Below are 27,310 nucleotides of genomic sequence, written 5' to 3'. Positions count from 1 at the left end.
AATGCTCGCCTTTTTTGCTCCTTTTTTGTTTTTGTTTTTGGGTTTTTTTTTTTGGTTCTGTTTCTTCTTTCTCATGATTCATTCCATTGGTCAAAATTCTTCTCCACGACTTGACTAGTGCATAAATTAATTCAATGCGAAGTTATACATGACAGTTATATGAGATCCCATGCCGTCTTGGGGAGGGAGGGGGGAGGGAGGGGAGAAAAACTGGAACTCAAAAATATGTAGAACCGTGTGTGGTAAACTAAAAATAAATAAAGAAATTAAAAAAAATAGATCACACAAAAAAAATAGATCCCTTAACATCTTTAAAATTATGTCACCTGCAATACAGACCTCTACTTGGTCTAATAGTCCAACTGTTCCTCCCATTTTTTTAATGTTGTTTTCACTTTCTCTTTTTGCAATGTGGGAGTCTGATTTTAGGGTCCAAATGGAGTGATTCCATTTACATTGATGGAGAAAAGAGTGTGTTTTATAAATCTTTATAGATCTTTTGCATTTTGGGGTCTGTTTATTTTCCTGCCTACAGCTTTACCAGGAAGTTTTGGCTCAGATGTATATCTTGCCAAGTTTTTGTTAACTTGTTTTTCCTCCATGGCTTGTTATTGTTTTATGAATTTTCTACCACTCTCCCCTGTAATCCCTTATAAGGTTATACAAATGAATTTTTATTCATCAAGATTGCCATTGGCTGACATTCCTTTTTGTTCTACCTTTTATTACTGTTTATATTCTACTCAATAACTTCTTTAGTTCAGGCCTGATAAACACTGTGCTTCTTAGATAGCGAAAAGCCCAATAGGCATAAGAAGTTATCTAATTAGTATTTTAGCTTTGACCAAAGAAAATATCTTTCTCTGTTGCCTTTGAATTTTACCCAAGAACTGGCCTAAATGATCAGGCTCACTCACTGTATTTCACCATGTAATCATTGCAGATTTTATGTCACTTTTTGCAAAAAGTGGGGTGTGACCATTGTGCAAAGCTTTTAATAGGTTCCATTTCTAAAATGTATTTATTTTTAGTTTTCAACATTTACTTCCATAAGATTTAGAGTTCTAAATTTTCTCCCCCTCTCTTCCCTCCCCCCTCCCCAATATATAAAACTTTAAAAAAACTTATGCCAGAATTACTTGTCTTTTAGTTTCCTCCAGTCTCACACACCAACTTTTCATTCACTGAAAACTGTCTTTCTGCAGCTCTGTTTCCATCACTTTCAGCCTGAAGCCAGCAGAATAGTTTTTACATTTACCCATAATCAGAGAGAAATGCTTCGCACGTTAATGTATTGCTGGCAGACAAATGTACAGTTTAGCCAGTGGGGGAAGATGCAAGTCTTACCATATCACATGACTTACTGATGGCAGCTTTGCCTGCCCACTTGCTCCCCTTGTGTAATGGCAAGTAAAATGGGACTTTTTATTGTCTTCTATTTTGGAGTGTTTCTCAGCACTAAGACAATCGAGTGCCTTTGAATCTTGCCTTTGTTTCAATCAAGAGTTCTTGGTTGAATCAGGAGTCTTTGATTACCTGCTTAAGTCACAGGAAGGCCTAGGTCACATGGGTTTGAGTCACATGGTTGTGATGCCCTCTGACCTTGAAGAAGTGTGTATATATATATATATATATATATATATATATATACTCCGAGGTTAGCATTTTGCTGGGAGCTCACTGGAAGAGCGTCACGTGATTTGACCAGAGGATACTCTGGGTAGCTGTTGGAGCCCCTTGGCTTTGAAAAACCCAGATGCTGGTGCTTCTCTGTCTGGTAACTATGTATGTAATGTCTTGGTCAGACAGACAGAAGCCTGTCTGCTGATCTGTATTTATTTGCTATGTTTATATAATTTCTGCTTATAATTTCTGTTTGTGTTTTCTCTAAAGTTCAGGGTGCTGACTTTTCCCCCTGAATTAAGTGAATGATATATGTATGTTTAATTAAAGTGAGATTGTAACCCCCTAAAGTTGCTTTCCTTAGAAAAGCAGACCAAAGAACCTGTGCTGGCAGCCTTCCTGTGTGCTGGTGTTATTGGTCTTACACAGCCACAGTATCGGCAAGTGGCATTGTTGTTACAGTACGGCTCTTCATTGGGTTGTGACAATACTGTTAATACCGCAGCGCTTTAAGCAAACCATGCAAGTCGGCTTTGGGCAATATACTGACAATTTGTGTGTGCTGAGAATTCTAGGTTCCCGGTTTGCAATGAGAGAGAGATAAATGCATGTCCATCTACCACTGGTGAATACATTGCTGCTGTGTTCCTTTTAAGGGGCTTGACAAACAGAATTATACCATGCAATGATTATGCAATGAAAGGTGACACCAATTTTTAGACTGAAAGAAACAGGTGCAACGATTATGTGGTGGCAATGATTATGCCATAAAATACAGTAAATGGAATGGCTTGGATCTGCTGCTACGGTAACCTGGTCCTTTAAAGTCCTCAGACTACAGTGACAACACCAGCATAAAACCAATAGTTCTACAATCTCAAGCCACGCAAACATCATATCTTGTACCACACATGGAACTTAAAAATAAATCATGGAGTCAGTATCTTTGCCAAGAAAACTTGATATGGGGTCACGACTAAACAACAGTCATTTAAATAGTGAACATCAATTAGAATATTTACTGTGAGGATAAAGCAAAAACAGAACAGTATTTCTCCTCTAACTGGGGGTAGGGAAGATCACATTTTCTCATCTATCATATAAATCCCTGGGAAAAGTAGGGCTCACATACAGCATTTGTTACAAAGCATCCACACAACCAAGTTCACTGCCAAATCTGGCATAGCTGGTGATTCTGGGTCTGCTTCTGGGCTGGGTCGAGAGCCTCAGCTGCTCCCTCACCTGTGCCTGACCTTCAACAAATCCCAGAATGGGCTCCAGCTCTCAGACTCCTGCCACTATTCTGAGCTTTCCAATCTCACAAGGTCCTAGCCATAGCCACTTAGAAGCAGGAAAAATAGAGAAAACAAAAACAGATGCAACAGCAGGGTCATGTGCTCAGAGCCATCATGGCAGCAGCCTCTTTGGGGGAGATAAAGCCCTGAAGCCTCTTTCTGCTCCAAGGCTTACAGAAGTCTTTGCCTCCTTAGTGGACACAGCCAGCCAGGAAATTACCAGAGGTCTACTTCTTCCAGTTAGTGCCTTTTGAATTCATCCCAGTTCTGGCTTAGCAGCCAAAGGCAATCATTTCACCACATGATTAAATGACCAGATTGGTTACAGAATGTTATCTCATGCTCCAAGTTACAGATTGAGGCCCTTTTATTTTACATGATGTGACCCTTTAACAGAAGCAGGCTCCCTAGCTTCTTTCCATGGCAGGACATTGAATATGCTGGCCATAGTCTGGAGATGAAGCAATATTCTCTAGATCCCTATTATATTTGCATGTCACACCAGAGATGTCAGTCCTCCCTGAATGCTCATCCACCCCTTCTACCCTTTTCAGAGCTGCTCATCCACCTTTGGTGTCCACCTCTCACCCAACTCTCACCTGTGGTACCAAGAAGCTGTAGCACTTGCAGTGGCCACACCCCAGTAAAAATCTTCTCCATAGATGGGCTAAACCTGGTGGAGGGTAACCAACAGGCTTCAAACTCATTGGTGACTTGAGGAGATGTCTATCCCAAGCATGTGAAGATGGAATGGGGGGAATGAACAATTTGTTCCAATGGCCATGAAGGCAGCTGAAGCAGCACTGGTCAGACATTGAAGACGCAAAGCTCATCCACTGCATCCCTGGCCATTGCCAGTCATCTTGACTTTTGTCTTGCCCCTGGTCTTCTATGACTCTGGAAGAGAATGAGGCTGATAACTTTGCACAACTTCTGCCTCCCTTAAATCTAATTCACACGAAAGTCAAGAAATCATCCATGATGTCATTGGTCCTTTTCAAAAAAGGAAGAAACAACATTTGCATTTATTAACTTTATAGTTATTTTGTATATATTACCTTCCTCTCCTCTGTACCACATCTTCTAGGCCCCTCTTCTAACAAAACATTCTACCTTGTTTTAATTCCACCCTCCTGACTCAGGTTTTCGGTTTGACCAGCAGATGGCGGCAAGTATGGAGAGGCCTCTGAAAGCACTTCGCACCTTGTGAACAACTGTGCGGCCTTTGTGATGCAGGCGTTTGCTTTGAATGCTTGGCCTAACAAAAAGAGCTCATTTACATTTGCACAGCTCTCCCTTTTTTGGTCACCTAGAGAAGTAAGAAGGCTGATCCATTTTAACAGGTTTTGTTCTTTGACCAGATTCACTGAAATGATTAATGTAGGGAACTGGGTTTACGCGACGTGTTAGCCGCAAAGCAAGGATTACTTATTGAATCTTGGCTGAAAGGCCACCCTGAAGAAACAACATAGAGGCACCCCCAAACTCTGCAAAACATAAAAGAACTGTCCATGTTTCCTATTCAGATTTAATGAGCAACCTCACTTTCCCCTCTCTATCTGCTTAAAAGACTACATCTTCTAAAAATCACTCAAAGAAACAAAACATAATTTTATATAGTGAGAGGAGAATTCATAGGTAAATTGCCTACGTGTCATTAAATTATCATTATTCTTTGGAGAATAGTAATCCCAGTATTTTAAAGACGTTTTTCTATATCAACATATATATTATAGCAGGAACGAATGTCACTGAAGAAAGAAAACATAAGCCTTCTATCAGATATGTTAAGTCACAGAGTGGAAAAAAAAAAGTTCTTTCCACTAAAGTCCTTGGCACTATTAAACGGTTCGACATCAGATTTGGATAAGGTTTTATCAGTGGAAATACCGTTAATGAGGATGCAGTCACATTTGCTTTGTCATTGAACTCTAAGGACCATGGTACCTTTTCATCCTTACGGCTAGAATTTCCTATACGTATCATTTCTTGTGTTAGAATATGAACTCTTTGAAAGCAGAATCTTGGGGCAGCTAGGTGGGGTGGTGGATAGAGCACCAGCCCCCAGGAGGACCTGAGTTCAAATGTGGCCTCAGACACATGACACTTACTAGCTCTTGGGCAAGTCACTTAATCCTGATTGCCTTGGAGAGAGAGAGAGAGAGAGAGAGAGAGAGAGAGAGAGAGAGAGAATAAAGTAGCAGGGGTTTGCTTTTCTATTTGTATCCTAGCACTTAACGCAGTTCTTTACACAAGTGAGTGCTTAATAAGTGTTTTTTTTCCTTCCTTCCTTCCTTCCTCCCTCCCTCCCTTCCTTTATTCATAATTAAGAGATATCCAAAACCATTAGCCTCCTACTACATTTTTCTAAGTTACATATAAAGGTCACTACTTGATATTCCAAAATCCCAAATGTATTGGAAAGAGAAAGGAATATTGTAGTTGAAACTACCATGAAGTTCTTTCTCATATAAAACCCCAATTTGCCTTGCTATAAATCCTACCTATTGATCCTGATTCTGATTTCTGGAACAAGAGAAAAGGAGTCTACTCCCCCTTCCACAGGATAGCTCTTCAAATATTTGAAGCCTACTAGTGTATCCCCTCTGAGTTGTCTTTTTCCTCCAGGTAACACATGTCCAGTTTCTTCACCTATTCTTCGTATGTCATGGTTTCCAGAGCCCTCTCTAGTCTAGTTCAGGGCCTCTTAAACTTTTTCCATTCACAACCCCTTTTCTCTGGAGAAATTTTTACCTGACCCTAAATATATAGGTATATAAAATAGGCATACAAATCAAACATTTACTGATAATAAATCATAAAGAAATTTATTTTAAAACAATTCTTTGGTATACATATAATTTTACTATTTATTAAAGACGAAAACAAATTTGCGTACTAATGAGATGGATGTGCTTGTTTATTTTTGCGTAAAGAATTAGATCTTGGCAGAATATTTGATACTGCAGGATGAAGAGCATCTTCAAAGTTTTTCAGAGTTGGCCACTATTTTGATTTCATAATTGTCAATGCTGTGTTCAGAACCAACGCTGCAGTGAAGTCTCATGATGAAACACGGGAAAGTGCTGCCAGAAACACCTCAGATTCATTACGCATTTGATTTTGAACTAATTTTTGGTTCAGAAACCTTTTGCTATTGCCAAATTTTTCGGGACCCCCATATGGAATGGCGACCCACAGTTTAAGAAGTACCTGTAACTGTAGTATTGCTACAGTAAACCTTGGTTCTGTTTTTACAGTCATGCACAAGGATAGTAATCATGCTGTGTGCCCTACCACTGTAAAAAAAAAGTTTATCAAAGGCTTTTTAAAGTCTTGATGTGAAAGCAGAAGTTATTTTGTCTAGAGAGGCTAAAAGAATTTTGTTGGTATCTTATTTCATACTGTATATATGTAAGTGGGTTTGAATTAAAGAATGAAAGTTATGTAGCTATATAGTATGGTAACTAGGAGCAAGATACTTTTTGTGATAACATTTACAAGTACCTCTGTATATTTTACCGGATTTGCAAAATAGCATGTTTCATTTTGATTAAATGCTACTGAAGGAGTTTTGATCATGACATAAGTGTTTAAGCAATACTTTTCAAAAAAATACTAAATTTATGTAATTTGATTTTGTGCACAATCAAACCTCTCTTTTAAAACAGGCATTGTTTAAAATGTGACATCTTATGGATTTTCGTATTAAAGTCCTCATTCTTTCTTCAGGCAAAAAAAAAAAAGAAGTACTTGTCTAGTTATCCTTTTTCAAAGGTATTTTACTCTTATTTATAGAGTCCTCTAAAAAGTACTTTCCTTTTGACCAACTTGTGAAATAGGTAGAGAAAATGTTATCACCTCCATTTTACAAAGAAGAAAAATTAAGACTCATAGACGTTAAATAATTTGCTCATAGGCACACAGTTAGCAAGTCATGCCCAGCACTCTTTTTCCCACACCATGTTGCCTACCATTAACTTTTGAAATGTATCACCCACATTTAAAATAATATTCCTCATGAGGTCAACCAGTGCAAAGTATATGGGACTTTACCTCCCTAGATCTAGACCTATTTCTGTTAATGCAGCCTAGGATTGCATCAGGTTTTTAGGTTTTTTAAATAGACATTTCAATAGCATTGGCCTACATAGGCCAATGTAACTTTCTGTAACTCAAATCCCAGGGCCCTTTTTCAAATGAATTGCTGTTCTGCCATATAACCCCCCACCTGTAGAAGTACAATTGATTTTTAAACAAATTAAATGCAGAACTTCATAAATTTATCTCTGTTAAATTTCATTTTAGCATCTGCAAACAGTAAATATAATGAAAAAAGATTAATGGAGAAATATATATGTATTTGTACTTTTAAATAATTATAATATTCATATGATACTTTGATTTATCTAGTATTGAACAGTCTAAAAGGACTTTACAAACAGTCATGGAATCCCACAATATTATTGTCATTTTGCAGATGGAAAAACTATTGGAAAGACAAATTAAGTATGTGCATAAAGTGACAAATTTAGTTGCAAAATCAGAAATAAAAATCTTTGTTACTAGGTTTTTAGTATAATTACCTAATCTCTCTGCCCCATCTCTGCCTGGAGGAATCCTGCCCTTGAAGGCACAACTCAGGTGCCTCACTCAGTTTTGTGGGATCATAGGATTAGAACCGAAAGGGACTTTCAGTCCAACTTCCTCATTTTACAGATGAGAAAACTGAGACCCAGAGAAGTGAAAAACTTGCCCAAACTCACCCAGGTAAGAATATGGGAAGATGGCATTAACCCCTAGGTTTTTCAGCTCCGCACTCACTGTTCTTTTCCCTGTACCACACTGCCTTGATGGAGCCTCCCTTGAGATCTTTCTCCTTCTCTCTCTTCCAACTAAACGTTATCTCTCCTTTATCATATTCCTGCTTGAATCTCTTCTTTGTTCTTATCACACTCTCCCTTATATCATAAATATCTGTGTATCAGTTTCCCCTCCCTGAAGCCCTATTGTATTATAAACTCTTTGAGGGCAAGTTCAATATCATATCTATCTTCATATCCCTAACACAATCTTCCATACTTTATTTTTTTTTCAGTATTTTTTTTTGGTTCTCCTTTAGCAATTCATTGACTTGTTTTTCATGGTTTTCTTGCATCCTTCTCATTTCTCTTCCCAATTTTTCCTCTACTTCTCTAACTTGCTTTTCCAAATCCTTTTTGAGCTCTTCCATGGCCTGAGACCAGTTCATGTTTTTCTTGGAGGCTTTTGATATAGGCTCTTTGACTTTGTTGACTTCTTCTGGCTGTATGTTTTGGTCTTCTTTGTCACCAAAGAAAGATTCCAAGTCTGAGAACGAATCTGAGTGTGTTTTCACTGCCTGGCCATGTTCCCAGCCAACTTACTTGACCCCTGAGTTTTTCAGCAGGGTATGACTGCTTGTAGAGTAACGAGTACTTTGTTCCAAGCTTGAGGGGATGTGCAGTTGATTTCAGAGCTATTTCTATACAGCCAGCTCTGCCACACCAGCACTCCTCCTTCACCAAGAACTGCCAACCTGGACCTGACTCAGATCTTCAGCAGGCTTTGCACTTCTGCTCTGATCCTCCACTTAATTCTTCCCACCAGGTGGGCCTGGGTCTGGAAGCAGCTGCAGCTGTAGTTCTGTAGCTGCACCACCCCCACTGCCCCTGGGGCAGTGGCTGAACCACGAACTCCTTCCACTCTGTCCCAGCAGCTTTTCCCACTAACCTTCTCTGTTGTCTTTGGTGTTTGTGGGTTGAGAAGTCTGGTAACTGCCACAGCTCACTGATTCAGGGCGCTAGGGCCTGTTTCGCGTGGCTCCTAGTCTGGTTGGTCCTGCCACTGCCCACCCTGGGCTCCGCTCCCAGCTCCATGCACAATAGACCTAACCCAGTGACTATCCAGGCTGTCCTGGGCTGGAGCCCTGCTTCCCTCCACTATTTTGTGGGTTCTGCAGTTCTTCTCTGTTGCCTTTGGTGTTTGTTGGTTGAGAAGTCTGGCAACTGCCACAGCTCACTGATTCAGGGTGCTAGGGCCTGTTTCGCGTAGCTCCTGGTCTGGTTGGTCCTGCCACTGCCCACCCTGGGCTCCGCTCCCAGCTCCATGCACAATAGACCTAACCCAGTGACTATCCAGGCTGTCCTGGGCTGGAGCCCTGCTTCCCTCCACTATTTTGTGGGTTCTGCAGTTCTTCTCTGTTGCCTTTGGTGTTTGTTGGTTGAGAAGTCTGGTAACTGCCACAGCTCACTGATTCAGGGTGCTAGGGACCGTTGTGCCCAGCTCCTGGTCTGGTTGGTCCGCGGCCCATGCTGAGCTCCGCTCCCCTCCAGGCTCTGCTCCCCTCCGCTCCCTGCGCGATAGACCTCATCCAGCGACTATCTGGGCTGTCCTGAGCTGGATCCTTGCTTCCCTCTGCTATTTTGTGGGTTCTGCAGTTCTAGAATTTGTTTAGAGCCATTTTTTATAGGTTTTTGGAGGGACCTGGAGGGGAGCTCACGCAAGTCCCTGCTTTCCAGCTGCCATCTTGGCTCCCAATCTTCCATACTTTAGTAGACAATTTTGTGGATTGTTGTGGCTGAAAAATTATTCACTTAGTGTCCAGTTGTCTGGTGATGAGACTTTCTCAACTTAGTTGAGCATCCTCTGGAATATCAAAAATGTAGCCCAGTGCTGGGCCTTCCAAGTTAATAGGACCCACTGTCATAGCCTTCAAGAGCCTAGGGTCAACCTCATGCCATGATAAGGCATCCAAGTAGACCTTTAGTGGAATCATTATTGTGCAGAGGGTAAAAATTCACTGATCACTTGTTTTCCTACTGGTTTTATCCTCTAATGCTAATATTTCTGTTCTTGGTATTTTTCATAGTAAACAGCTGAGATTTTGCTGTTTATATATTACATTAAACAATGATCCAATGATCAATGAACTGACATACTACTGGAAGAATTGAACTCAATACTGACATTCTCATGACAATTGAAAAGAAGTTATAGTAAAAGGGTAGGATAGTCCATAGGTTTTCTTTGGAGAGGAAAAAAAAGGATTTGGCAGAATTGGTTTTGTCATGGGCCCAAAGGTAACAAGAAACATCACTTCATAAGAGATATGGAAAAAGCATCAACAAAAAATAAAACAAAAAGAAACCCAGAAGGAGTCACAAAGAAAACACTTCTATTATTACCTTGCTAAGCTTTTTTGTTGTTTATTTTTCAGTTGTGTCCAACTCTTAGGTATCCCACTTCGGGTTTTCTTGGCAAAGATACTACCATTTCCTTCTCCAGGTCATTTTACAGATGAGGAAACTGAGACAAATAGGGTTAAGTGACTTGCCTGGGTTACACAGCTAGTATGTGTCTGAGGCCAGATTTGAACTGAGGAAGATGAGTCTTCTTGATTCCAGGCCTGGCACTTTATTCACTGAACCACCTAGCTTTCTAAAGGAAGCTGAAGAACTCTATTGATAAATAGGGCACAGCTTACAGATATGAATGAAGTCAGAAGACGGAATATCAAATTCAGAGATCAGCTAGTGGTAGTTTGCCTGGAATGTTAGGTGAGGGGCACATTCATAGAACCACATTTCTCTCAAGACTTGGAATTAAAAGAACATTTCCCAAAAGACTATGCAATGAGCCTGCAGCATAGTTCAGGTATAAGAACTCTGAGTGAGGAGTCTTTATAAGGCAAGGGATATAAAAGTAGGAATGGTGACCCATGATGGGGTTACACATTGGAGTATTAAATCACGAAGTTTGAGAAGGGGGGGAAGTGGACCATGTTGTCTTGAAACCCTTCATCCTGCCTGAGCCATAAAAATGAAGTACTGAGCTGAGGCAGGACCATTCAGTTATTCTCTCTTCTGCTCAATGGGCTCCCAGGATGGATTTAAAGAAGAAAAAAAATGCATACTAAAAACAAAACATTGTCTTGGTCTGTGAATTGCAAATGGGCCTTACCTAACTGAGAGCTAAAGAGGAGGGAAATTAGATGTAAGAGACTTGCACCACTTTTTCTGTTGGGGAAAAGAATATTTTACCCTTTGTTTCCTTTTCTTTGTGTTATTTCCTGATTTAATTAAATACCTTGCTACTGGATCTGTATCTCTCTAGTATGTGTAGCAACAGAGTTATACATTGGGTAGAAGTTTGAGCCATCGATAGAATAATTATGAAATTTTTGCTGGAGTTGGGGGATGGGTGGAGATAAGATGTAAGCCACAAAACATTCTGAAAGAAAATCTTCTGGAGAGATTTGTGTGAACTAGAAGGGTGGTAACATTACCAGGTCTGGACAACTTGGTCTTTTTGCTGTTCCTCATACATGATACTCGCATTTCTTGTCCTTGCTGTCCCCTATGTCTGGGAATGCTTTTCAAGTTGGAAGGCTTAAAAGCAGGGCTGGAGAGCCAAAAAAGGTGTATCGATGAGAAGAGCCAAGTTTTATTCCTGAGGCAATGGGGATCCAGCAAAGATCTGAATAAGGGTTTGACAAGGTCAGACTTTTATGTTGGGACTATTAATTTGAACTGGAAAAAAAACCAGAAGCTAGCAGGAAGGAGACAAATTAGAAATCTATTGCCATAGTCTCAGATGAGAGGTGTTAAGAGATTGAAAAAGGGTGGTGATTGCACGAGTGGAGAGAAGGAGGTCAGATGCAAGAGATCTGTGGAAGTAGAATTGATAATACCTAGCAAGTGATTGTATATAAATATTATTATTTTACTGTTCTTTCTCTTGAACTTTCTCTTGAGCACCTGTCCACTCTGTCTCTTTTTCCTTCCTCCTGAAAGCCAACTACAAATCTCTTAGCCTCTTACCTGCCTGTTTAAGATGGGAAGTAATAAGCAAGCACCGTATTTGCTTCTTCCAATTTTGCTGCTGTTTGTAGGATAGAAATATGCCTCTTCTCTGAGTGTCACTCTAACACTGAGAGACAATGGCATACTGTGGTGTGAATACCAGTCACACCTAATTATAGCCTTAATGATTGTATTGGCATGAAAGACTTGGCAGATCTCAGCTTTGGCAAGACGTTCGTTTTTGCTTCTTTGAGTTGTATCTATAACTGGTTAGTCTCCTAGCCTAATTTTTGTGTATGTGTGTGTTTTTGTTTAAATTGAGGAAAGTTTAATTCTCTGGTATGACTTGGATACAGTCTTGCTCTAGTCTAGCCCATTTGAGATGTGCAAATTTAGAGACATCTCCATTCCAAATGCTCATGTTGACTATTTGCACCCCACCTGTGGTAGAGGCTTCCAAGCTTGTATTGGTCTAATCAGCCACAATCAGACACACTATACAACATAGTGATCCCAACATAGTGATGTCATTTTGATTTTCTTTGAGAACGAAGTACATCACCACCATTCTAGCCCAGATTCTAACATGAATTATGTCTATGCCTTAGTACATTTTTCCAGATTCCCAGTACTCTAGCTTTCTATGGTATAGATATTACTCCTCCATGTCTAATATGAACAGAACTCTGAACCCCCTAAGGAATATGCTGGCTTAAATTTTCCATGAAGCAGATCAGGAGCATTTAATATTTATTCTCCATAATAATAAAGAGAGCCGTAATTCATTTCTAAATTTTTTCTTAGTTATATGAATTTGGTACTCAGCTTGAGGTTACTATGTTTCTTTAGGCCAGAATCATTAGAATTGTGAATAAATTACAGTATGTACTTCAATTCAAGTCATAGAGGTCAGTTGGAAGACTATTATAGTAATAGAGCTCTGACTTAGGGTGGTGACAATAGAAATGAAAAGAAAGAATGAATATGAGATATACTTGGTAGGAAGATAAACTGGACTTGGTAATTGGCCAGATTTTTATAAATCAGATTTCTGTTAACTTAATATTTTTGAACTATTTTTACATTCATTCTTGCATTTTTTAAAAGCCACAAATCAGTTATCTGTACATCAGTAGATTCTGTCAGCTTGGGGCTGGATCAGCCTAAATCAGCCAGCTTTTGCATATCACCTATCAGGTTCTTTAACTCCCCAAGCCACCCACCATAACACATGGGCGCGTGCGCGCACACACACACACACACACACCCCACATACACACTCAGCACCTAAGTCAATACTACATTCCTGCAAGAGTTGTGTAATTGCCCTTTGGCTCTACTCAATAATCCTGTGACTCCCATGCCAAAACACTCCTCCTTGGCCATTATTTTCTCATACTACATGTTGTCTTCCTTTATTGAAATGTAAGCTCCTTAAGGGCAGGGGCTCTTTATTTTCATATTTGTATGCCCAGCACTTAGTATGGTGCCTGGCATATAATAAGCACTCAATAAATGTTTTTTTTCATTCGTTTATTCATTCTTTATACCAAATTTAATTATAATGTATACATTTTGGAGGGATAGGAGTGTATACAAAATGGCATATAGCCCATGACAAGAACTTTCCAGAGTGATTTGATATTGTCCATTTAGGATTTGAAAATCAGAAAACACTTCACAATTTTGTAAATGCCATTAAAGATAAGCTTCCATAAGTATCCCAGTTTTGCTAAACAATGTGTCTTTAGTGGTCTTAAAAGTCAGTTTAATAGTCAGAAAGTAGAGAGGAAGGAAGGGAGGAAAAGGAGAAAGAGAGAGAGAGAGAGAGAGAGAGAGAGAGAGAAAGGAGAGAGAGAGTGAGTTGCTTTTTATTTGAAATCAGAGACCAAACTAATATCCATAGGGAAAAAATGCATCATGGATTATATTTTTGAAAGGTAATGTAGCGAGTAGATAGAAAGCTCAACTCAGAGACAGGAAAACCTACATTCAATTCTCTGTCACCTCTGACACTTACTGCCTATGTGACCCTGGGCAAGTCCCTTAACTTCTCAATGTTCTGAGCAACTCTCCAGTACTTTCAATTTCAGAGCAGGGGCTAACTTGCATTGGTAGAGGAAGTTTATTTACTTGGAGTTTCCTGTACCAATGAAATCATAAATCTAGTACACAAACATTATATTTTTATTTATTTTGTTTCCAACCCAAATTGATTATTTAACTATGAATTTTACTTTTTAGTAAAGAAAGTATATTTTCATTTTAGATGCTTAAATTTTGTATACCTTACCTAGTAGAAAGCTCAGTACTTTCTAACAGCTATAATCAAAAGTAAAAAAAAAAAAAACAACTAAAGTACAAATAATTCTCAAGAGCAAGAAAAGTAAATAGAAATACTTGTTAATCGATCTCTCCTCACTACATACATGGGTCAGATATAAATAAACATAAACCAGAGACAAAAAAAGAGAGGATTACACTATGAATGTTTCACCCAAATTTTATACATAGTACGTATGCAATAAAAGGTTGTAGAGTGAATGTGCAGGACATGAGAGAAAGCAACTAATTATCATTAGATTTGGAAAATTTGATGCTACTTTGGGGGAAATGAATGTGTTGGAAGGATAAAATGAAAAGAAAATAATTTTTTTCCATCCATTGAAGGAAAGCAGAAAAGAAGGTGATGATTTCTTATTTAAGCTCCAAGGGAATGGTGCCACATCAGTTTAAATTGTTCTGTGCAGCGCCTGATAGGGTGTTTCTTGCAAAGAGATGCTTAGAGTTGCTACTGTTTTGTCTACTTCTTGACAGCCCTGGCCAGACCTAACTCAACTCCCGTAGTTCCTATGGCTCCTAATACTGTTCCTTGTGCATATGAAGTGCCTCAAAAAATACTTGTTGAATTCATCAGTCTGGGTGAATGAATTGGATATCTTTTAATAGTTATAATGACCTTATAAGGTATTTAAAAAGAAGTTACCTTAAATTTTCTGTGCCTTGTAGTGTGCATTGTAAATAAATTATCATTATGCTTTTTCTTGGTTAATTTCGATGTAGAAAAGGACATGATTTATTGTTACCTAGTGTTCTAGCACAACATTTGGCTTAATATCACCTAAAGTAAGGCATTTGTTCAGTAGTAAAGTTGCTACCCTAGAGAGGGCAATGTTGTGTAGTGACAAACAGAGCTGGTTTTGAATCCCAGGTCTGTTAATAGCTACTTAGCTGCCAGAACCTGGATATGCCACATCTTCTCTCTGGGCCTCAGTTTCCCTATCTGTAAAGTGAGTGAGTTGAACTAGAGCTCGAAGGTCTCTTCCACATCTAAATTCTATGATCCTAAAAGGGTCCTTCTCTCTAGGCTGGCTAGGCATGGATGCTGCAGAGTACTAAAATGTTACAATTATAGCATTTTTATGCTAAAGAGACTTTAGAGGTCATCCAGTCCAATGCCTTAGTTTTACATTTGATGGCAGAAAGATGAAATTACATACCTCAAGTCACACAGGTAGCTAGTAGCAAAACTAATCCCTCCCCAGTCTAATGACTGCAAATGTAGTACCTTTTCCATTGTCCCATGCTGTCATGGCCATGAGAGAGGTGAAACACAGAATAAAAGATGGTATCCAACCCAACCTATACTCTGATACTCTGTTAGGATATTGGGAGGTTATGGAGCTGGAAGGAGATGTGTGTGCACGCGCGTGCATCTGTGTGTGTGTGTGTGTGTGTGTGTGTGTGTGTGTGTGTGTGTGTGTTGGAGAAGGGAGTGGTTGCAGCCTGATAAAGTTTCTTCTAGGAGTTCTCACTGCTGTGTGAGCAGTTGGGGAGTGGCCTGTTGGCCTTTTCCTTTTAAAAATTTTCAGTTAATGAGCATTTATTTTCTTTCCTCCAGCTAGAAAAAAGGAAAGCAATAACCCCACTAATAAATATGCATAATCAAACTGAGATGAAAAGGCTGAGAGATAGAGTTTCTAGGTAATTAATAATCAATTTGTTAATTTGGCTAGCTGATAATCAATAAATTGATGGTCAATGGCTTCTCTTGGTAACCAAAGATAAAACCATGGAGATAACTGAAGACTTAAATACCTTTGGAAAAGGAGGTGCCCCTGACAGACAAAAGTCAACCCTGATTGGTGAACAATTAATGAAAGGGTGCACATATTACTGAGGAGGTGGGCTAAAAGTCTTCAGCTCCTCCAGCTGAGAACGTGGCTTGATCATGAGATTCAACCATCTCCAGAAATCTGAACAAAGGAATCCATCTCTACCCAGACCAACCTAGTTTTCTCCTTCATAAACTGGGTTACCCTAAACTCCAATGGAGGGGAACAATGACATGGTCTTATTTCCTAAGGACAAGAATTCACCTAGATTAGATTCTATTTACACTCTAAACAGAAGTAAATTCTTCTGGTGGGGTGGGGTCCCTGCCCAAAATCACAGAGCATATAGCCAGAGGATTTGGGCAATCTCCTCTATCAGTAATGTCCTTCAGAGACTGGTCCCTGAATGGGGCAATAAAGAAAAAAAACCTTAATCCTAATACAATAATTAGTTAGTAATATAATGGAAAATAATGATTTCTCTCAAAACAAAACAAATATTCACATTGATCATGTCCAAAAATGTATGTATTGTTCTGCATCGTGAGTTCATCACCTTTCTGTCAAGCAATAGGTAGCATTCTTCACTGTGTGTTCTCTGAAATCATGGTTAGTCATTGCATTAATTGAAGTCTTAAAGTCTTTCAAATTTTTTTTTGCTACAAAATTGCTGTTGTTTCACAAATTGTCCTTCTGGTTCTGCTCACTTCATTCTGCATTCTTCATATAAGTCTTTTGATTCCAGTTCTAAAAGATTCTGGGAACTCAGGAAGCAGGCAGATCGATGGCATAGGGCAAAGTAGATGAAACCAACCTCTGTGCTGAGAGCACTTGAGTCATCATCGAGCAATGGTTGGTGGGGAGCTGTGTAATACGTGATAGGAAATGGTGGAGTGAGCACCAGTAAGGAGTGTGAGAAGCTGGGAAGTATGGAGGGGTTGTGGTGCAACCTCATTTCAAAGGCATTCCCCTCTTTTAGCCCTGTGCTATATGGTAGGTATTTGCCTTGGTCAGAGGGTGTAGTTTGGTTTGTCTAGTGCTCTCATGAAGCCTATGCCTGTGTGGGATTAAGTGATAATGATAGTTGCAACATCAGATTCAATCTAGCACTACTTATCTTCATGGTGCCAAATGAACTTCCTTTCCCCAGATGGGACCCCAGGGAGTGGGTAGCATTGAGACACATTATATGCATCTTTTCTGTGACACTTGTCTCTCTACTAGAGGAAAGAAAAAAATTAAAAAACACAACAACTTTTTTTTGGCCATTCCTAGGTGTCCTATAGGTGACCTAAGTGTCCACACTGACCTCATTTCATTCGGACTGGCCCAACTGAGCTATTGAAATGCCTCATTTCACTGGAACCTCAGACACTTCAGTATCTTGTTTCTACTGAAGTCAGTGCAAACACGTTGCAACAAATACGCTGCACATCTGAACAGAACCCTTGTCCTATTCGTGCTTATGAAGTTAAGCTGACAAATTATTTGCTACATCTCAGGATCCAATCCTGGTAGTTATTTATCATTTCTCCTTAATTTTGTGCTCTACACAAGCCTTACCTTGTAAGTCATAAGCAAGAGAATTGTGAAAGAAGGCAATTAAAATTTTCAGTGGTCTGCTACAGCAAGCAGGCATAGGTCAAATGCCTTGTTAAAAATTTTTTTATCATTACAACAGACTTTATGACTGCAATAAATGAGTGCTTTCTTCAAAGATAAACATCTGAAAGAAAAATGGGGGTTACATTTCTAATAGCCTGTGGCTGCTGTCAGACATAATTTAATGCCTAGTGCTTTGCTGGCTGACCCAAGTCCTTTGAAGAAGTGAAGCATGCTACTTATGCCATCATGGGTGCCTAGAATCCACTCATTTACTTGAGGTACTCTGTAGCGCTGTTCGATGAAGGCAAGAAACCTGAACTTGGTAATTGAGAATGAATGTCAAGTAGTGTCAAGACTCCTCAATTCATAAGGCTGATAACTCCTCCTGTGATTGCATTTCCATTTTTACAGCTGCTTCAGTTGCCAAGTTTGCCAGCTTTATTTGGAAACAGACACATATATCTGGCCTCTTGGCATTGCTAAATCAGAAGTGGCCAGCACTTCTGATTAATTTCCAAGGATTGAGGTTCTCTATAACAAAAATAAAAGTAAATTTTATTTTAAAAATAGTTTTTTTAAAAAGGAAGAAAAGTCCAAAACCTTTTTTATTGATAATAAAATAATATTATAATTATTCATGTAATAAATATGCTGTCTTCATTTTTGACACTAGCATCATCTTGCTCAGAGAACTTTCTATCACATAGAGTTTCTGAGACACGGAAAAGCTGTGAAGCTGAGCTTCAATTCTAAATGATCACAGTCCTTTCGATGACCTTTCTTTCAACTACTACAAATGAAAAATCCACATGTCATGGCAATACTGGTTGCCACTATTTTGAGAACGCCACTTTCTCTGAAAGGAACGCTTAAGAGCAATAGCAGGAGCTGTACAGGTGAAATGCATTTATAGGAAAGCAAAAAGTGGGGCTACCTTTGGGGCTGCATTTATGTGCACCTGCAAGAAATTGGGTACTACAAATTGTCTCAGATTCTTTGTGAAATTCAATCCCTCCTCATTTCTTCCAGTGCTTGAATTCTCTGATGACCCTGACAACATCTTGTTGCCTGTACCTTGAAGTATTGGACTGATTCACACTCCCGATCTGGGTCCTTCTCCCTCTGACCCTTCTGCCCAGCAAGAAGATTCTCTGGTAACCCATCTCCCAACAATCAACCTGATGCTTCCGGCCACTCTCCAGGCAGGGACCTTACAGCCTTGGATCTTGTGCTCTCCAGTTAGGGAAGTTTCGGTCAATGCCATGAAGCAGGCCCAGTTAAGGGCAAATGCCATTCCAAGTTTTCTCCCTTACCCTCCATGACCCACCAAGGAAAATTTTACAATTCAGTTTCCCTTGAAATGCGATTATTTTTAAAATCAGTATAGAGAAGGGTCCTCATTGAAAACATATGAGTCTGACATAAAACCCCTTGCCCCCACAACTACTTTTTAAAGCATGGATTTTTTTCCTAAAATGAAAGCTCACCAGGGCTTTCTCCTCTCTAGTTAAAATTTCAGACAAGTCAATTACTATTTTGAAAATTAAAAAAAGCAACTGTTCCAAGACTCAGATGGTAAGCCCTGGATTTATTATTTATTTATTATCCTAATTAATATATAACATATTATATTAAACTGTATACAATACATTAATTAATGTATCATAAATAAGATTTATTGTTATCCTAATCCTTCCCTCATCGCATCCATTGACAACAAGAATAGCCCAGTAATGACTTGAGAGTCCAAGCATATGTCATTCTTTTTTTTTTTCAGTTTTAGTAAACATTTTATTTACTGACCAACACAGTAGTTCTAAAACTGTAGCTTCTGGAAGAACTACTTGTTCTGGCCTGTCTTGTACCTTTCCTCAAACTTGACCTTGGTCTTGTCATTCTTTTTTAAAAAGAATTAATTGATATCTTTTGTTTTGGCATCTCATTGTTCTCCAATGTAGCCCTTCCCCTCTTCTGCCCAATGAGTCACCCCTTGTACCCAAAATAAAAGAAGCACAAAGACAGTTCAGCAAAACTAGCCAACATGTCAACTGAGTCTGCCAGTGAATGCGCTCAGATACCTCCAAGGAATGGAGGTATATTTTTTCATCTCCCTGCTCAATATTCTCAGTAAACCTCAGTGATTCCCTATTATTTCCAGGATCAAACAGAAAGTCCTTTGGCCTTTAAGACCCTTCAAAACCTGGTCTTTTCCTACCTTTCCAGGCTTCTCCCATTTTACTCCCCTCCACATATGCTATTGAGCTCAAAATGCTGGCCTCCTTACTGTTCCTCCCAGGGGGCACTTCATCTCTGTTCTCTACATGTTTATGATGCCATTGTGCAAGGCCTAGAACACTTTCCATCCTCAAGTCCTCTTGAAATCCCTAGCTTTTTAAAGATATCCCAAATGCCGTCTTCAGCATAAGGGTTTTTAAATCTCTCCAGTCACTCAAGTTTGTGACCCTTTAAGGTTACCTGTGTCTTGTATGTATATATGTATGTATGTATGTATGTATGTGTTGTCTCCCCATTAGTATGTAGATTTCTTGAGGGCAGAAACTATTTTTTTGTTCTTTTCTTTTTGTATTTCCAGTGCTTAACACAGTGTTGGGCATATGGTAAGTCTTTAATAAATATTTGTTAATTGGTTGGTTGTTTTTCAGGGCCATAATAATTCCACAGTTAGTTCAATTTGTGGTTTTTTGCTATTTTCATTTACATTGAAGTAGTCATTGTGTGCACAATTTTCTTATTTCTATTTGATTCCTTTCTGCATCAGTTCAGACAAGTTTTACATGCTTCTGCAAATTCATCATATTCGTCATTTCTGATAGCGCAATAATATCCCATTACATTCATGCACAAATTTGTTTAGCCATTTCCAATTGATGGAGCATCTACTTTGTTTCTGGTTCTTTGCTACTACAAAAAGTGTCACCATGACTACTTTGGTATGTATTAGACCTTCTTATCTCTCTTTGAGGGAAACTAGGTGGCACAGTGGCTAGAACGCCACACCTGGAGGCAGGAAAACCTGAGTTCAAATGTGGCTTCAGACCCTAGCTATGTGAAGTCCCTGCTTGCTTCAGTTCCTCACCTGTAAAATGAGCTGGAGAAGGAAATGGCCAACTGCTGCAGGATCTTTGTCCAGAAAACTCCAAACAGGGTCAAGGAGAGTTGGACATGACGGAAATGACACAATAATAACAATAATCTCTCTGAGCTCCTGGGATATGTGCATCTTTTGAATACATATGTGTATGTATGTATGTATGTATGTATGTATGTATATGTACATATGCATCTTGTTTTATATAAGTGATGTTGGTTGTCCCTTGCTGTATTCCATTACAGGGCTTATATGTTTCATAATGTTCTGATCCTTATGGCAAGCCTAAGCAAATAATGTAAACTCTAGAGTCACACTACACTCTTATATGAGACAAATCAAATCTTTGAGGTTATATATTACAGTGCACGTCTTGTACCTGGTGCAGATGATGAGAATAGCACCCAACATCCTCAAACACTGCTGTCTAATGGACAAAGAGAACGCATGACACAAGGAATACGTTTTATTCCTCAAGCTCTTTATCACTCTTGATGAGGCCCTTCACTCTCAGCCTCTCTCTATCCTCGAAAGGCCTTTTTTTCGTGAAGGTGTTCCTTACCTTGGGACTTAGTTGGTAGCTTCGCCCGCGCACTGATTGATGTAGAGCAGTAACCAGCAGTTTGAGGGCAAGCAGCTTAAAACGTGTCTGGGGATTTAAGGGCACCCTCAAATCGACTTTTAAGACAAATTCAGATGGAGGCAGGAAACTCAGAGACAGATCTCAGTATCTCAGTATACATGAACTAATGGACATTACAAGCCTGCCACTGAGCTAGAGGGACAGGGAAGCAATAAGAGGCGTATAGTTCACTAGAAGCATGGTAATATGGTACCTGGAGAACAAGGAGAATGGGGGAGAGATGCTTTCATTTTTAATACATCCCAGGACTGGTTGGGGGTGTTGCATTGGTTAAACAAGAAGGGACAGCTTTCAGTTATCTCTGGCTACCTTTTTCACTTAGTGTTTCCTTTTATGAGTAGATGGACTAAACATCATCAATCTTGACATAGACATATCCGAGCTTGGAGGTGGCCTTGGAGGACTAAAGGACCACTCAGGATTTTCTTTGTAATATCAAAATGATGAATCTTTTCAGCTCCGAGCAGTCACTACATGTCTGGAAATAGTCAAAAGTCCATTGTCCCCAGAGGGTCCAAGTGCCAAGGAATATCACGCATGTTCTATAAACCCATGTTACACTAACAAATATAATCCAAGACTGATGGAATGTGAAGTTTTCCATTAGTCATAGCCTCCCCCCCTTTAAAAAGAAAGGGAATTCTATTTTCTCATCTTTTTTTCAGGAAAAGCTTGATTATTAAATTACAAAGCATTTAGTTTTAGGAGTAGGGTTTTTTTTTGCTGTTGTTTTTAGCATTTATATTATTGTAATCACTGTGTCTATTGTTTACCAGGTTCTTTGTACTATGTATCTGTTCCTGTGTCCTTTCCAGTTCTTTACCACTATAAAAATGCTGCTGTGAATGTTTTAGTGCAAATGGAAACTTTCTTTCTATCTTTGATCTCTTTGGGGAATAAGCCTAGCAGTGAGATCTTTAGGTCAAAAAGTTTGGGCATTTTAGTGGCTTTCGTAGCACAATTTGAAGTTGTTTACCAGAAAAGTTAGACCAATTTCTGATAGCAGCTTCCTATTTTAATTAATTATTCTTGGTAACTGGATGGAAAGCACAATTGTTTCTACCTGTTAACGGAGTACAAATCCTTCCAGTACCTCCTGAATTTGATATAGGAAGTATGTCCATAGAACACTCAGAAAATCAGTGGTTCTCTTTAGCCTTCAAGTTTTCAAGTAGATGACCAGAACCCCATGAAAGTACATTGTAGTTCAACCAAAATGCTTTCTAAACAGCATCAAGTCAGATTACTTTCTTAAAGTATAAACGACTAACGATGGTTGCTATGCAGTTACTGAACTTATTTTGATTATGACTTTGTTTTATCAATTTGTTGCTCTTCTGTGGAAATGCAATTAAAAGTCTAATTTTTAAAACCATGTGTACATTTGGAAAGTCCACCACATTTCATCCTTTAGCTTGCTCTGGAATCTCTTCTTTACAACTGCAGCATTTTAAGGGTTTCTAGATATAAATTAGGCTTTTGGGTTCTTTTTCCTGTTATCACAAACCCCATTGTTTTTAGCAAATGACACAGAAGTTCATCTTGATTTTCAAATCAGTCTAGTAATGACTTTGAGTAATTTCTTAGTTTTGATTTTGTGAGTTTGCTAGTAGGACAGAATGATATTGGTGGTTAAAACAGCCAATTTTCTGATGTTCAGAAAGCTAATAAGGATGCTTCTTAGAACCTGGCACTGACTGAAAAGAAGTCATCAAACACAAGGTTTATATTCCAATGACTGGAAACCTAAGGGTAAGTTGTTAAGAATCAATTTGATTTGGATGTCAACATTTTCTGGTAATATATGCAAAGAAAGGGAATTGAGATGAAAAGAAAATAGAAAATCTGATCTCATTTTCAAATGTCATATTTGCATTTCTAATTGCCACAAACCTTTAAAGTATTTGAGCTGATGTCTTAGATTTTGGAAATTTTTTCATTTGGAAAAAGATTTTAGAAGAAAAATTCTTGTTTTTACATTGTATTGTGCCCAGCCCCCAGCCACCAGCCCCTTTTTTCTGTTTGAGAGAATGGAAGATTGAAAGACAGATTTAAAGTTATGTGTGAGGTTTCCTACAACCTCTAACTTGCTGAAGCAAGTTTGGATCAAATGGTACAAATGGTTTAGAAAAAAAAAAACACCTGAATGACTCCGTCAATTACCTTTATATACCCAAACAACAAATTCAATTAATGATCTGTATTTTTTCTAAAAGAAAAGATCCAGATAACTGACTGAATTTTGGGTTTTCTCCCAGATGTTAAGCATTGTATAGATGCCTGAGACTACTTAGCATTTCTGTGAAACTTTAGGGATGCTTTCAGACTTTGTGGGCCAACGAGCTGTGTTTTGTAGAGCACTGAGTCCTTAATCTGATCAAATGGCCATGATGAAAAGCTCCCTTGATTTTTAATATGCCAATCTAATGCTTGGAAATTACAGTCCCTTGTTATTGTATTTAGCTTGAGATAGGACATTCCTTTCTTGGATATGGACTATAACCTCTGCTGACCTCATTCCTTCGCTAAGATAAGAGGAACTCTGGGCCACAGTATAGAACTTAACTGTCTTTATTTGGTCCATAGACCTCCCTTTCTGAATACATTTCTGTGTGTGTATCTGTGCATTGTTAAGCAGAGCTTTGATCGAAAAGTGGACGATTCACATCACATTTAACTACTAATTGGAAAACGGTCTTGCTGTTTGATTTATATCATCAAACATGAATCACACTGTGGCAGGGCACCTAAATCAATCCCTGAGTGAATATAGACTATCGAAAAATATTTTACTAAAGATTTTGTTTTATTTAAGGACTCTTGGCTCATCTCAATTCTTTTGTACTACATGCTTTAAGATGTTGAGGTTGATTCAGTTTTATTATCAGAGAGTTCAATAATCTTGATTGAAAAATTTTCACTTGTCAGCCAAATCTCATCTGATTAGGTTAAATAATTGGCATTTGATAGGCCCCTGAAGTACTTCCATTATCCTGTCTGTGGATTTAATTTTGCTCTGCAGTATTTGTATCTGTTTTTGGCAGTCTTTGCCCTCATGTATGCCAAGAAAGTATTGTGTGCATATTCCTTCCAGGTTGGTTACCTATTTTATATCATTAAGGAATTTATATTGTTTTATCATTACATTGAAAATCGTCTCCAAGAACCATGCCATGTTTATTTATTTATTTGTTTGGCCTCAATTGTGGCTGTTTCGACTTGGATTGATCCAATAGGGTGTCTTTAGCCTGATTCATGAAATGACTCCATTATATTTGAAAACTAAACCACCTGCAGGCTATAGCAAGTTATCATTCTATTTATATCTCAGTTGAAACAAGAAAATTAGTGCACTGCAGTTTTCAGTTATACAGATAAATCACCTGTTCTTTAAAACATATTTGCACTCTTTAGCTCTGGAAGGTTTTCTAACTCAGATTTTGTTTTAGAATATGGATGCGTTTAAATGTTAGAGTAACAGACTCAGGCTCAGGAAGACCCCAAGATTTGAAAGCCACTTTCCTATACGTACATGGATATACACACATATCATACATTATATGTAAATATACATGTATATATTTAGAGGAATATATAGATATGCCCTATATGTACATTATGTATTATATACATACATACATACCATGTCAGGTATGATAGAGGCAGCATAGAATAGAATGCTAGAGTTAGGGGTGAGGAAGACTTGGGTTCAAATTTTACCTCAGACCTTTAATAGCTGTGGGTCCCTGAGCAAGTCACTTAACCTTTCTGTGCCTCAGTTTTCTCCTCTGCAAAATAAGACAGCTGTATTCTAAGCCAGGGGTAGGGAATCTACAGCCTTGAGGACACATGTGGCCTTCTAGGTCCTTGGGTGTGGCCTTTTGACTGGGTCCAAGTCCTTTTATTAAGGGGATTTGCTCTGTGAAGTTTGGATTGAGTCAAATGGCTGCACCTGAGTACCTAGATGGCCATGTGGGGCCTGGAGGCCTCAGGTTCCCCACCCCTGCTTAAGCTCTAACTTTCCCAGCTCTAACTCTATGATCCCATGATCTGCTAGTTACAAAAGGAAATCTTACTTCAAGGGGGAACTCTTACATGAGAAACAGTTTAGTACTGATACCCTTGAAAAACACAAACACACATGCACACACACATACGTCTATATATGTGTGCATATATACACATATATATGGTTTGCTTTTTATGATCTTGTTTAATAGTTTCCGTCATCCCATTAGCATTCAAATACAATCATTGCCTTTTGGCACCGGGAATATCACAAATTTAGCACTGCTGGAATTAATGTGTGATAAGTAAGCAAGTACTCAATTTTGACATGGGTTTAATTACTTGGGTAGCTCTTAGGTATCAGTCAGTTCCAACTTTTTTTTGTTCTATTATTATTACACAGAGAAAGAGAACTTAAGTAAAAATTGGAGGCTGCTGCAGCTGTTAAAAGCCATTCGAAGCCCATTGAGTACGAACAGAGCTGCTGAATAATGCAGACAAGATAATGAACTGGAGACAAATGATCCCAGGAGGCTCCCCGCTGGGTAAAGGGAGAATATACTTAGGAGCTAGATTTATTATCTTAACATCTTTTGTGGTGACCTCCAATTTATTGGAAATACCTGAGACATTTATAAACTCTGGGTTTCTCATAAACTACAGTCCAACTTGCTTGTCATTTCTAGCTCTGCTTCTGGGAGCTATATATCAAAGTTGGGGAGACTCAATCTGAGTGGTTCCTAAGGAAGCCTTAAAGAGTTACCATCTGTGAAATGGAAAACTGAGAATTAACCTTCTGTGAGAAGAAAAGAACCTGTAAAACAATCTCATTTAATTCACGTCAAATCAAATATAAATATTGGTCCTCACAGAAGGAAAAAATTCTCATGCTAGGGTTTTATGAAAATAACAACTAACATTAACAATAGCTCACTTTTATAAAGTGCTTTATATTTCATGACAACTCAAATTTATGCAATATGGGAAATACTTTATATTTCCTTATTTGACTATCACAAAACCCCTCTGAGCTAGATAGTAAAAATATTAGTGTATGGGAAAGAATAGTTGGGGAGGTTTGGACTCAAATTTTGCCTCTGTTGACTTATTCTGTGATCATGGACGGACGCATCTGGTTCTCAGTTTCTTCATCTCTAAAAGGGGACTAATCAGAGCATCTACCTCATAGGGTTGTTTTGACAGTCAAATAAGATGATGTATATAAAGCACTATTACTTGTCAACAATAATCTCTCCTCTAAAGAAGAGGAAACTTCTCTAAAGAAACTCCTCTAAAGATGAGGAAAGCTTAATTAACTTGCCCGTGATCACATGTCTGGTAGGTGGCGGACATCTAGATTCTGTCCAGTAGTCTTTTCACTATACCATACTATCTCTTTTATTATTCTTTTTTATCATAAACTTTCAATAAAGTTTAAAACCATGTGGTTGATAATTTAGAACATTAGCTGTGTGCTATATTCCTGGCAGGATCTGTCTACTCTTTACCTTATGATGTGGCATTTTTAATATAGGTCCCATTTAATCATAATCAACCCTAAACTTTCCTCTTTTTGCTTGTTCCTATCTTAGTAGATTTAATATGTGATAACATACTTTCAGTGAGGGTGTATTTCCAAAGGAAAGATTATTATTCTTCCTTGGAGTAAAGTCCTTCATAGATAATTGGAGCAAAAGCCCATGATTTATGAATAATTATGAAAAGGAAGGTTCTAGAAAGATTTGGCTTATCCCAGTTAGTGATATACATGAATTTATTAGCTAGCTGCTCAACTTTCCATTTTGCTTGCCTAGATTGAGGTATAATGGATAGGCAATTGAACTTAAGAGTCAGGAAGACCCACATTAAAATTGTGCCCTAGCTGAGTGACTGTGGGCAGGTCACAACTTCTCTAGACCTCAATTTCTTTATCTCTAAAATGACTGGGTTGAACTCAATGGCCTCTAAGGTTCCTACTAGGATTAAATCTATAGTCCTTTGAGCTCAACTTCTCCTTATGACAAAGTAAGCTATCTTACTCTACACTCTAGTTTCTCTGTGCCTAAGTCTAAATTGTGTCAGTGAAACAA

Source organism: Trichosurus vulpecula, chromosome 9 (genome assembly GCF_011100635.1).
Source record: "Trichosurus vulpecula isolate mTriVul1 chromosome 9, mTriVul1.pri, whole genome shotgun sequence".
NCBI lineage: Eukaryota > Metazoa > Chordata > Mammalia > Diprotodontia > Phalangeridae > Trichosurus > Trichosurus vulpecula.
The sequence above is the reverse complement of the archived record's forward strand: the minus strand, read 5'-3'. Positions refer to the sequence as shown.